The following is a 14,014-nucleotide window of genomic DNA, read 5'->3' as shown; positions in this document are numbered from 1 at the left end:
GAACTGACTTGGTGGGAGACTCTTTAAGGGTTTGGGACACCAGCTAGAAATTAAAGCATGATGGTTTCTTTCATATATTTAGGCCTAATTCATCTTGAGTTCCTTTGGTGGCTCTAAGTATCCATGGAAAATTAAGAAAATTGAGATCCTTTCCACAACCGTTTTCAGAGAACTTACTATCAATTAATAAACAAAAGATAATTAACAGCAAGCAGTATATTAGGTGACAGAGTATAGCCTATAGGAGTTTAATGAACTTTATATACATGCAAGATAGTGTAAAGATGGTAGGGCATTTAACGAGTCTTGGAGGATCAGTAGGTTATAGAGTAGAGTTAATGAAGCTAAATGAATTAGTTTGCATAGAGAAAAGGTAGTTATCAGCTCAAAAGTGTCTTTATTCAGGAAGAGAGAGAAAGAAAAAGAGAAAGAGAAAGAGAATGAGAAAGTAAGAAAGAAAAAGAAAGAGGAAGAAAGAAAGAAAAAGAGAAGAAAGAGAGAGAAAGAAAGCAAGAAAGAAAGAAAGAAAGAAGGAAAGAAGGAAAGAAAAAGAAAGAAAGAAGAAAGAGAGAGAGAAAGAAAAGGAAAAGGAAGGAAGAAAGGAAGGAAAGAAGGAAGGAAGGAAGGAAGGAAGGAAGAAGGAAGGAAAGAAAAACCAAATGAGTAACTGTGGGTAATTCAGTGAAAACTTTCTCTCCCATAGAGGGAAGTTCAAAGAGCATGTCTTGGTATCATTTTCCTATATGAAATATGGCCCCTTTAATGTAGAATTTTCTACCTTCTTTTTTTTTTTTTAATTTTCCCATTTTTTTTTTTTTTTAGGTTGAAATGAGTTCATTTTTCCCTCTACGGGGAGAGTATTTTTCCAAAACAAAAAGAAAAATGATTCATTTTTACCTAGTAATAAAAATTTCCAGGGGTTTTGCATCTGTCAAACCTTTTCAGTTTATTCTAAACTTGAGCTATAGAAATTCACAGATAAATAAACATTTGTTTTTTAGAAACAATTATTATGGTTTTCCTACATTCCTACTGAGATTTCTTAGTAGTCCTCAAAAAAATTACTCCACTTTTTCATATGCAGTTGTATCATCAAAATGCAAGGTCAGTTCTTTGAAGTGACAATCCCAATGCACTAGATAAATGGTCAGATGGCAAAGTGCAGATAATAGATGACCTTGGGAGCTAGGGTCTTGAAACTTTCAAGGAAACAATTATGAATGCTTTATACCATGGCAGTAAGTCATTGCCCTAAAGCTTGGTCTGTAGGCACGTGTTGTTTTCCCAATAATGCAAGGATAAAATGGAGGAACTGACAAGCTGTATACATGCTTACCCATAATCCATACTAATAAGAACACAAATAATTCAAGAGAAGTTTTTAAATGCCACCTTTCTTCACTCTCCTAACTATACCAAAATAGGTCTAGGAGGAAGTTTGGCTTGTATCATGAGAATATAATTGTAGCATCTTATCATAAAATTATTCAACTTATGATTGCAGATGTTTTGTTTTTGTTTTTGTTTTTTAACGTCCAGCTTTGTATGATACAGTTGTTTCCTGCATCCAGGGAGGGATCTGGAATTACAGGCTCAACAATCCAAATTATACATTTTTTCCCCTTAGTCTCTGCTGTTCTGTTTTTTGTCTCTCTCAGACACACACAATAAAAATTATGTTAATTTTTTTTCTGTTACACCAATTTTGTAGGTCACTAATTGTGAATCTTTTGGAACTACTTAATTCTTCTAAAATTTGGTTTCTTCAATGTTAAGAACAAATGATATCATCTGTTCTGCCTAAACTACATACCATTGTTTCCTTCCTCTTGGGCTAGAACTAGTTGTCATCAAACTTGTTATGTCTACCCTAGGGCTCGATGAAGACCATCTGAAGGGTGCCTGTGCATGAGGGATTTTAAGGGAATCAATGGCCTGATCGTTGAATTCCGAACTTCACCTTTCTTGCAACTGAACTGCTACAATTGAAAACTCATTCCATAACTTTCCTACTTTGTTTTTCACAATTCCATCTTTTCCAATTTATATATATAATAGGGGGAATAGCTCTTATCCATAGCACACCTAATAATCCAAATTCTGGATTGTCCAGTTTAGAACAATATGAGAATATTTTGCTTATGAAAAGGGGGGGGGGTGGTAAGCCAAATATTTAGTGGCCAAAAGAATGAACTGTGGTAATCAGTGCAGCAGGTCACCTAGAATTTTTGGAGTCCCATCCTTCTAGCGCATAGTAGGATTTCATGTCTTACTAGTGATTTGGGAGTCAAAGTGGTATATGTTATTTCTGGGCTGAGGGATTTAATCCCTGGTAATATCTTTCTCTCTTGCCATTTCTATTAGCAACTTTCAAGATGGCAGCTGCTCTGGCAGCCTGAATATTGAAGTCAGCAGACATGGACCAGAGCCCACAACTGACTGACATTAAATGCACAGAGTGTGAGAAAAATAGGCAGTTTTTTTTGTTTGTTTGTTTGCTTGCTTGCTTTAGCCGTTGAAGTTTTGAGGTTGTTAATTACCTTTTCATAGCCTGGTCCTTTCTGATACCATGTTTCTGCATGTTACATGTATAAAACCCAACAGACATAAAGGAAAGAATAGAATTGATGATGAATAAGTAACATTCATAGGAAGCAGCTTCATCCATTTCATCAGGATATTTAAAGAACCTTTTAAAGTATAATAATTTATTGAATTTTTTTGTGTGAACAATTTAATAATTGTGATAACTCATTTAAAATAAATTTTACAGTACTTAGAAACTTATAGAAAGTTTAAAATTAAATTTCAATTTACTTGTTTATAATTTGTACAGGAATCTAATAATATGACAACATGATCAATAATAGACTTTCAGCATAAGTTATATACGATTGGCACAAAAAATATATTTATATACTTATAAATATATGGTGAATGAACATCATGGAAATAGAGAAAAGAAAATGTAAAATTTCTAACTCTTGAAGTTTTTTTTTAAGATTTATTTATTTATTTATCTATCTATCTATTTATTTATTTATTTTAGTTAGGGAGACAGAGTGCATGAGCAGGCGGGGCGGGGGGACAGAAGGAGAAAGAGAGAGAGAATCTCAAGCAGACTCCCTGCTAAGTGGGGAGCCCTATGTGGGGCTCATCCCAGGACCCTGAGATCATGACCTGAGCTGAAACCAAGAGTCAGACACTTAACCTACTGAGGCACCCAGGCACCCCTCTTGAAATTTTTGAGAGATATATTTTTTTTAAATTGAAGTTTAATTAATATACTGTCATTGTATTAATTTCAGGTATACAATATAATGATTCAATAGTTCTGTACATTACTCAGTACTAACCATAATAAATATACTCTTAATCTCCTTTCAATAGTTCTGTACATTACTCAGTACTAACCATAATAAATATACCCTTAATCTGCTTTATCTATTTCATCCATCCCTCCACCCACCTCCCCTCTGGCAACCAGCATTTTGTTCTCTATATTTAAGAGTCTGGGTTTTTTTTGTTTGTTTGTTTATTTGTTTCTCTTTTTTTCCCTTCGTTTTGTTTCTTAAATTCCACATGAGTAAAATCGAATGGTATTTGTCTTTCTCTGACTTATTTCACTTAGGATTATATCACTAATCATCAGGGAAATGGAACTTTAGGTCCATCCATGTTGTTGTAAATGGCAATATCTCATTCTTTTTTATGGCTGAGTAATATTCGTGTGTGTGTGTGTACATGCACATGTGTGTACCAATCTATTGATGGACATTTGGGTTTCTTCCATATCTTGGCTATTATAAGTAAGGATGAATGTATCTTTTCAAATTAGTGTTTCTGTTTTCTTTACATAAATACCCAGTAGTGGAATTACTGGATCATATGGTAGTACCATTTTTATTTCTTTGAGGAATCGCCATACCATTTCCAACAGTGGCTGCACCAATTTGCATTCCCACCAGCAGTGCAAGAGAGTTCCTTTTTTTCCACATCCTCACCAACATTTGTTGTATCTTGTCTTTTTGATTCTATCCATTCTGACTGGTGTATGGTGATATCTTCTTTTGGTTTTGATTTACATTTCCCTGATCATTAGTGATGTTGAACATCTTTTAATGTGTCAATTGGCCATTTCTATGTCTTCTCTGGAAAATTGTCCATTCAGGTCCTCTGACCATTTTTTTTTAAAGATTTTATTTATTTATTTGACAGAGATAGAGACAGCCAGTGAGAGAGGGAACACAAGCAGAGGGAGTGGGAGAGGAAGAAGCAGGCTCACAGCAGAGGAGCCCGATGTGGGGCTCGATCCCATAACGCCGGGATCATGCCCTGAGCCGAAGGCAGACGCTTAACCACTGTGCCACCCAGGCGCCCCCTGACCATTTTTAATTGGATTGTTGCTTTTGGGCATTGACTTGTGTAAGTTCTTTACATATTTTGGATATTAACCCCTAAACAGGTACGTTATTTGTAAATATCTCTCTCACTCAGTAGGTTGCTTTGTCATTTTGTTGATAGTTTCTTTCACTGTGCAAAATGTATTTTTAAATACATGGAAGTGGATATCCTAACGATATTTAGTGTCTACTGGATACATTTAAAAGAGAAATATAATCTTATTTAAAAGTGTCAAAATTGACAACAGGTTGAAAACTACATCCACTGCAATTTATGACAAAACATTTTAGTTATCAGTGCAAAAATGTACAAGGATGTATGTTTATATTCAAAATTATTTTAATGGGTATGCAAGCCAAATACTTGAAGACCACTTTTTTACAAATACAGAACATGAGGTTTAATATATTCAAGAATCAGTGCTTTTAAATCAAACACTTAAAATCAGAGCTGTTTAGGCTCAGCAATGGCCAAGCTACTAGTGGTTCTAGTCCTATAAGTTTCTATCATTTATGTCATGATAAAATATAAGGAAGGAGACATGAAAATACCACAAAATGATAGCTATTCATGATCTACTAAGTATTGACAGGAGAGGTGATAAATTATGAGTGATTTTTGGTCAGCATTTGAATGTTGAGGACAGAACTCAGACTGGGAAGATGTAGTGGAGATCCAGCCATACACAGAGTTGAAGATGATGAGCACAAAGTTGACATAGAGGAGGCTTTCTGATTCAAAGGTGGAGAATACCATCAAGAGTCCCCCTTTATTAGTTTGTTTCTCTGGCAAGGAATTAGAGGGTGTTCATCTGCCTGACCCTGTTCTCTGTGCTCAACTCTTACTGAAACCTGGAACAGAGGACATCTAAGACTGTGATGGTAAGTCCTGATTTGCAGGTATCATTTCTGGAATGTGATTAAAATGTTCTTTGGTCTCCAGTAGGTGCTCCAAAATCTCTGCTTTCCACATTTATATTGACCCAGCCCTATCCTCTGCTTATTTTTCTTCCACTCACAATCAGTCAGGGTTAAGGATTGTGTTTTATTTTCTGATAACGTTAGAGGTGAAACTTGAATTAAAATATTAAAGGGCTGGGGTCCCAAGGGGGTTATATGGCTTTTCTTTATGGGACTTGAGTAAAATAATGTCTATTCTTCTCCTACCTGGAAGCTTCCAAGTTGTTGCTGTCGGTGTTCCAGCAAACTGTTTCATCTTGCACACCTTTAGTACACTTCTCTTTAGACTGAGAGGTTTTGTCCAGTAACTGGACTAATAAGAGACAGTGGGCAGAAATTCAAAGATGGGACAAGCGGGAAACGGAAAAAAGTCTGTACTAGTGTTTCTGTTCATTTTGTCCTCGGTGGTGGTGGTTTGTTGTGATCAAAGGATTACTTTGTAAGGTCCAGTTGAGGAGTTTTCATTTGGGGTTGAGGCAGAAACTGGCTAGGAATATTATACATACATATATATCCTCTCCCTTGGCTTTATTCTGAAGTCCTTTCTTCTTAAGCTTCATAATTGTGGTGGGGGAGGCCAAGGATGGGTGTGGAGTGATGGCAGTTGCAAAAAAAGGCTATTGGGATCTACCACTTCCCTGCAGACACTGATCTCTTTATCTTGAATACTGTTAACATTGATGACCCCTAAGGCCAATTTGTAAATTAAGCACTTTATGTAAGTACTATGCAAAAAGTAGCAAACTTGGGCAGGAGAGTTAAAGAATGGGCAATAAAAACCTAATTTGAGAATCTTTGGGCTCTGGGAGTCCTCTCAAGCAGAGGGGTGGGGGGAGGGAGAGAGGGAGAGAAACCTTAGAATCCTTGATCTACGTCAGGACACTACCGCTTTTAAGCGTCGTTATCCGATACGCTGACTAGGTGAGGAATATGGACATCCAGATACATTAAATAATTTGTTCAGTATCACAAAGTTATAAGTTTTAGAGCTGAAATTTGAATGCAGGTCTTTCACAAACATAAGATTTCATGAGTCGCCACTTTATGAATGTTAGCAGGTGTATTGATGTTATTTAGAATTTATGGTTTACTACTTAAGAACTCCTTCATGCAAAGTAATATTGTAGAAAGCAAGATGTCTTTTATACACACATAATTAAGGTAAGGCCTTCATCTTCAGGGAAGCCTCAAGATTCATGCAGACTGAATAATCTCAGTGAAGGGGTAACTAGGTGTCAATAGGGTATCCAGTAACTGTCAATATGGAAAGCAGCAGGGCATTCTCCCCTTGCTCTTCTGCTTTTCTGTTCTTTTTCCCTCTTGGAGTTCAGTCGGGTAGAGGGCGAAAGTGACTCTCTGATATAAGTTTGTTCTAAATTCCTACAATCCTTTGACCCTTCCAAAAGTCAGAGAATCTTTAGAGGGCAAATCCCAGACTGTGATTTACACTTAGTTCCTCTAAACCACAAACCCCCTTTCTAAAAAGGATCGTCAATTGGAACGGTGCAGTTCCTTCCTGGCTTCCTGCTCAGCTGCTTCTTGACCCTCAGTCCCAGAGCTAACAAAGTGCACACAATTTGGGGTTCCTGGGTGGCATAGTCAGTTCAGATTCTTGATTTTGGCTCAGGTACTGATCTTACTGTCGTGGGATGGAGCCCTGTGTCAGGCTCCTGCTCAGCGTGGAGTCTGAGATTCTCCCTCTCCCTCTGCCCTTCCCCCCCAATCACGCTTTCTCATTCTCTGTGTGTAAAATAAACCCTTCAAAAATAAAAATGCACACAATTTTGTTTTGAATTCACTGAAACAAGGTAAAATGCAAACCAGGCCCTGCATGAAATGAATTTAAATATCAATTAGAAAGCATGAACAATAACAAAATGATAATATAAAAGTTTCTGCTCCTACTAACAATCGGTGTTGACATTGCATCATTTTAAAACAAAAGCTATTGTACTATTCCTAACATTTGAGTGCTTACTGTGTGTCAGGCCATTGTTCTAGGATTTTTATCTATCTTTTCCATTTAAGCTTTAGGTTAACATCCAGTGATATCTTTATTTGAAAGATGGGGATAGTGAAACAGGGTATGTAGCTTTCTCAGGGTCATACAGACAGGAATAGATAAATGTGATACACAGAGCATACAAGTTTAAAAGTCCTTCTATCCACAATCTGAGACTACATGTGGATACACACACACACACACTCTCTCTCTCTCTCTCAAAGCCTCTAATTTTGTTTCTGAAGGGCCCAAATCAATGGATTTCTATAATAATATTATACTGTAGTTATTGTAGCTAGAAGTAAGGCAGTATTTAAATAAACCTATAACAATATAAGTTTAGCATCTTTATCTACAAGTAACATGGTGAAATATTAGTTTTTACGTCTATAAGTTTTACTGCTTTATCTTTGACAAAGTCTGAAATAGCACACTTGTGACATTTTTAAAAATTAGTCTTCTGCATTTAAAGACCACTCACAATTGTCATCTACCATTGTTCTGGAAATGTCATTTGATTTTATCCTCCTTGCAATAAATGGTAACACCCCAAAAAACAGATGATGGTCTGACACTTCAAAATCAGCTGCCAGTCTTGGGTAGAGCAAAAATGAATTAAAGGGCAGTTTTACTTGAAGGACAGGAGAAAAAGTAAAAAAGAGAGAAATGCTTTGTCAGATACTGACAATATTGACAATAGGCCAAAGGAACTTAAATTATAATATTTTGTCTTTTCTATGTAAAAGATGTCATATAAATGATAAATATAGCATGTCATATAGGTCTGTTAAACTTTTCAGATGATGGTAAATTTCTTGAAAATCTAGATATAGAACCATAGTAAAGATTAAAAATTTCAAAATCAATGTACACAGGTTATCTAGAAGTAATCTGCTTTCTATTCTGGAATTCTCTTGGAGCCTGTCAATTAATGATGTATAATCAAAGATAGGGTGTCAGAATTATTTGAAATTGCATTAAAATGTCCTAATGTGAATAAATGAATTTGATTTTTTGAGTGTATTGAATGAATGGAGTGTATTAGAAATGGGCATTGAACAAGGAGTCCAGATCTTTGGATTTTATCGCTAGCGCTTCTAATGATGGTTGTCCGGTTTCATTTTTGTTTTTTGAGAGGTAACTTAAACTGTCTGCAACCTTGTTTCTTCATTTGTCAGTGGCAATAAAAATATGGGTGTCTCGACCGTATTCACAAAGCTTTTAATTCAGTGCATATGGGATTATGGCTCAAGAACTTGTATATTATCAAATTCCCCAGATGCATTTGATAATCAGCAAGATTGGATACCTTTGTTTTAGGGTTGCAGCTGTACATACTGGGAGGAAGATTTTAAGGGCATAATATGGACTCAGACTTTCTTTTTATAGAGCAGATCTAAAGTTCAAGTTGAATAACAGGTAAGGAAGTATGTAGAAGACCCCTGGTTTTATTTCTCCAAATAGATTCTCAACACCTATCTGGTATTTCAGAGCATTTGTGGCGATGGAAGGCTGAAAGTGGAGTGGCATATAACACTATGAGAGAGAAGTAGGTACACTCTTTTCTTTCTCCCAGGGAGACGAAGGATTGATGTTAGTTTTTTATCAGATGAATGGTTCCCTATTTCTTCACTATGTTCTTACTATCTCACCCAAAAAATAATTCACTATGAAAATTACAGTGGTAATTTGGAAAGAAAAAAAAAAAAAAGCCATACCTTTTAAGCTTCTTCCATTAAGCAATAGTCCATTCTTTCCACTCTTGAATCTAGGCAGGCTTTCTGAAATTGCTTTAACCAGTGGAATGCAACAGAATAAATGTGTGATTTTGATCCTGAGCTTCAAGAAGATTTATATTTATTTCTCTTGGAGCTCTGCTACCACAGTGACTATTCTGGGTCAATTTAATGGAAGGTGAGAGTCCATGTGGAGCAGATTTAAGAGCTTACAGCTGATGTCCTTTCTAGACCAACCAGTCCCCTTCAACCCAGGAATTGGTTAAACCTGGAAGGATTTAAAGAGAGTTGAGTTGAAGTGGAATTTGCCTGAGTTCAAATTTATGCATTATCATGGAGTTCATTCATGCAATTTGATAACCTATCCCTCCAGTTGATGTGGCAAGTGACAAATACCTGGGTTGCCTAAACAACCGTGTGTGTGTGTGTGTGTGTGTGCGCGTGCGTGCACGCACACACACACAGTAATATTCTTAAGTACTTAAAGTCACTGTATTTTCTTCTGACGTAACAGTAAGTGACTTATAAGAATTAGATACTGTGGGAAAAGCTGGACAAGTGAAGGTCCAGGAGGGAAGACAGACCATCCAAGGAGGCACCAAACAATTGTTCTGAGAAGCACAGTCATTGGAGGGACTATAGATGGGAGGCTAATGGGTAGGTTTATGGGATGCTATGCTAATACCTCTGTGGATCTGACCCCAAGCACTTGGAGATAGGACTGGGACTGCTGTTGATCAACAGCACTAAGATTTAGATAAAAAGTAAGGGTAAAAATAGCTATTAGATAGCTAGAATCTGCCATGATCTCTGCAACTGGCTCGCACCAAATCCAGCCATAATGACCTTGAGGCAGTAAGGACTATTTCTTCACTTCCACCATCCAAATCTCATGCAATTTCCTCTTTTGCCCAGCTCTAATCTAGCCCTGTTGGGGGAAGGGGTTTCTGGAAGATGTAATTCCAACTAAACCAATTGGATGTGGTTCAGCTACCACAGCTAATGCATATTGGGTTGAACATATGTGTAGTTCATTGAAATTCTGTTCCTGAATTTTGTTCATTTAAACTCCTGTTTAGAGAATTATTAAAAGGGCTTGATCATGGGAGACACAGACCTCAGTTTTATCCTAGTACTCTACATGAACCAAGAAGAGCAGATATTAAAGGCACAAAGTAGATCTACTGAATAATAAACTTATTTTTGCCTGTGTTATCAAAGTACCTTAGGAAGGAATGATGTAAGAGGAATTTGCCTTAACCAGATATCAGCTCTAACTTTCTAGTTGAATTTTTATCAAACACATATGAAACACTAACAGTCTTCTGTAAATTAAAAAAAGTTCTCTGATATCCTTTCCTATATATTCACTTTTTTTTACCTACATTTTTCAAATTTCTGAAATGCTAAGATTTAAATTAGTTTTACAATTGGCTTTATTCTACACTGTTACATAATGACCACTATAATTAGATACCTAATTTATCTAGAACTCATTCAATCTCCTGGTACTCCTTTGTAGTCCAGCCCTTCATTGCCTCCCATTTAGCTTCTGGTAACCACTGGTCAGTTCTCAGTCATTGGTTTCATCTTTTGTGAATTTCACATAAATGGAAGGAAGTGTTCCATCTTTTGTGTTTGGCTTCTTTCAGTTAGTATAGTGCTCAAGAGATTCAGCCATGTATCAACAGTTCATTCCTTTTAATTGCTAAATTGTATTTCTTTTAACAACTATGCCACATTGTGATAACCAACAGTTGATGGACACTGAGTTGTTTCCAGTTTTGATATGTCTATTGTAACACAATATAGTTTAATTTGGACATATATTTTTGTTTCTTTTGAAAAATACCTGGGAGTAGGACTGTTGGATCCTACAAAATAAATATGCTTAATTTTATGAGAATTTGCCAAGCAGTTTCCTAAAGTGACTTATAATTTTGAGCTCCCACCATCTAACACATTGGGATTCTAGCTGTTCTACAACCTTAAAAACACTTGATATTTTGTCGTCTTCTTTTTTTTTTAATTCGCCATTCTGGTAGGTTTAGGATGTACCCCACTGCAGTCTTAATTTGTACTTCCCTAATGGCTAATGATAAGTATATTCAATGTATATTTGCTTTTTGTGTATCTTTATAGTAGTCCCTATTCAAATATTTTGCTCATATTTAAAACTGTCTTATTTAATTGTAAGAGTTAATTCATATACTCAGAATACAAGTTCCTAGATGTATATATATTTGCAAATATCTTCTGAGTCCATGGTTTAGCTTTACATTAAGTATCTTTTGAATAGCAAAACTGTGTAAGGCTGATAATTTCCAATTTGTCTTTTTTTTTTTTTCCCTAAGCCAGATATTATCAGGTCATTTGGTAGGTCTTCATAAGAAACTTAAAGAATTTATGGTTCTCAGTGTACATATTAGAAAAGAGAAACTGAATTAATGAAGTAAACATTCATCTCAAATTTATGCCAGAGCAACGAAATGCAAACAAAATGAAGAAAATAATAAAAATAGAGCATATGGAAAATATTATATTAATCTTAACAGAGCTCAAGAATTTTCTTTAAATCAACTAATATAATCCATAAACTTTAGGCAAAAAGTGATTAACAGGGACAAAAGCTTAATTAACTTATTTAAGGAATGATAAAGGAAATCTCACTACAAACCCTTCAGGTATCGAACAAATATAAGAAGAAATTATTAACAAATTGATGTTAATTTGAAAATGTTGCATAAATTACTTACCAAAGCTTACTTAGGCAGAAATAGAATGCCTAAATAGTCTTGTAATTATTAAAGAAACAGAACTTATAATTAAAAATTCCATAAAGAAAAAGTAAAAGAGCCTCTGGGTTCAGATGGCTGTATCTTTAAGTTTTATTAAACACTTAAGTCACAAATAATTCTATTATGCCAGTTCTTCCAGAGAATGAGGGGGAGTATATTCCACAACATATTTTAGAAAACTTGATACCAAAAATTTATGGGACTTGATAAAAGAAAATTAGACCAATATTATGAATGCAAATGAAAAAAAATCAAATGTTAAACTGTATCTAACAATGATCCTTTGCTCATTTTATATACTATCAAATTGGGTAAATCTCAAGAATGAAAGGTCAGCTTACATTTTAAAAAACAATAAAACTTGTGATTTATAGAATTAAAGAGAAATACCAGATGGTCATGCAAAGATATAGGAAAATTGATAAATTCAACATAATTTTAGCAAATTAAGCAACTCATTGCAAACTAAGATTAGAAGAGAGCTAATCTGAATTAAATGATCCTATCTGATAAAGGATTCTATTAAAAACTAACCACCAATAGAAACCATAATTAAAGGAGAAAGAAAACATTCTCTGTGAAAGTGGTAATTAGATAAAGATAGTAGTTGCTTTCATTATTTCTGTTCAACACTGTATGGAAAGTCTGAGTTCTTAAACCAAAATATATATGCATACTGTTTTGTGTTCTTTTATGTGATTATGTAGTCATAAAAGGGGACATATGAGAGACTCGAGAAAACAAAATTTATTATATTCACAGATCCTAGAAACAGGAGTCAAGACATTCCAGGTAGGGTCACCTGGGAAACCACCAGCTTCAGTCAGGGGACAGCAGGGCAGGAACAAGGAAAGTTTCTAGGCCATGACCTTTATTTGGAGTTTCTATGGGAAAGGCCATGCAGGGTAGGGTAAACACTTTTGGATTGGCTAGTTTGAATACTTTTGACAGGTTCTAAGCCATAGGGTGGTCCCTGATAGCTTGGCAACTGGTCCTGGATTGTTTAAGGCAGAGCCATATCACCTCCAGGGCAGTGTGAGCCAGAGAGAGAAGGTATTGCTCTGGATTGAATAGTTTGTATATCAAAGGCGCCCCTCAATTTTAATATACATTTCTCTGATAAATGATACTGATAATCTTCTCATGTGTCTGTTAGCCATCTGTATATGTTCTTTGGAAAAATGTCTATTTGTGTCTTCTGCCAACACATGCTTGAAGAAGAAACAAGGGGTTGTTGGACTTACACCACCAGAAAGTAAATCTTATTATAAACCTGGAAGAGTTGAGACAGTATGTAATTGCACAAAGGTAATTAAATAGATTAAAAAAAAAAAAAAGCCTGGAGTGATATATCCATTGTAGACATTTGGCACTGATTTATGACAAGGATAATAGTAAGGAGTTTTGGCTATGATTCTAGTTATATAATATCCTCAAACAAACCAAAGTAATCTGTATTATTTGGAAATGTATAATAATTTGATAAAAGTATAAATAAAAGCAAGTGACTCGATGTTTTATAATGGCTACTTTCCAAGGATGGGAAGTGTTTGTGAATGGGGAGGGGCATTAAGGAGGCTTCTTGGTACAGAGAATAGTCCTTTTGTTCAGGATGGTGGTTAAGTGTGGTAACTTTTTTAAAACCTCAATTTCTGTATTAATGTGTCATGAAAACTTCCATTTGTATATATTCATTGTATGAATAATGAAGTTCGCACAAAACCAAAATGCAGGCGGCTTTAAGTTCAGAAACAACCATATTGTAATTTCAACTTCTCTCCATTTTGCCTGTATGTCCTTTAACCAATTGATTAATCACCCCTAAACTTAAGTATCTTATTCTGTGAAATGGTGGTAACAACATCTATTTGCATTGTTATGAAGATCCAAGATGCATAGCTACGGAGGGAGAGTGTAGCTAACAGTTATTGAATGTTTGTGATTGCCAGACTGTCCAAATACATGTCTATACTTTTTTAATTCCCACATTGAGCCTTTCAGATAGATAGGTTATTACAGAATTTCTCTTTAATTATGACCCCTTCATTCATAGTGTAAATTCTGTGAGGGTTGAGATCCATCTATCTTGTTTCCTATTAAGTGGAGTACCTGGAT

This window comes from Ailuropoda melanoleuca, chromosome 14, assembly GCF_002007445.2.
Source record: "Ailuropoda melanoleuca isolate Jingjing chromosome 14, ASM200744v2, whole genome shotgun sequence".
NCBI classification, from domain to species: Eukaryota; Metazoa; Chordata; class Mammalia; order Carnivora; family Ursidae; genus Ailuropoda; species Ailuropoda melanoleuca.
This window is presented reverse-complemented; position numbering follows the sequence as displayed.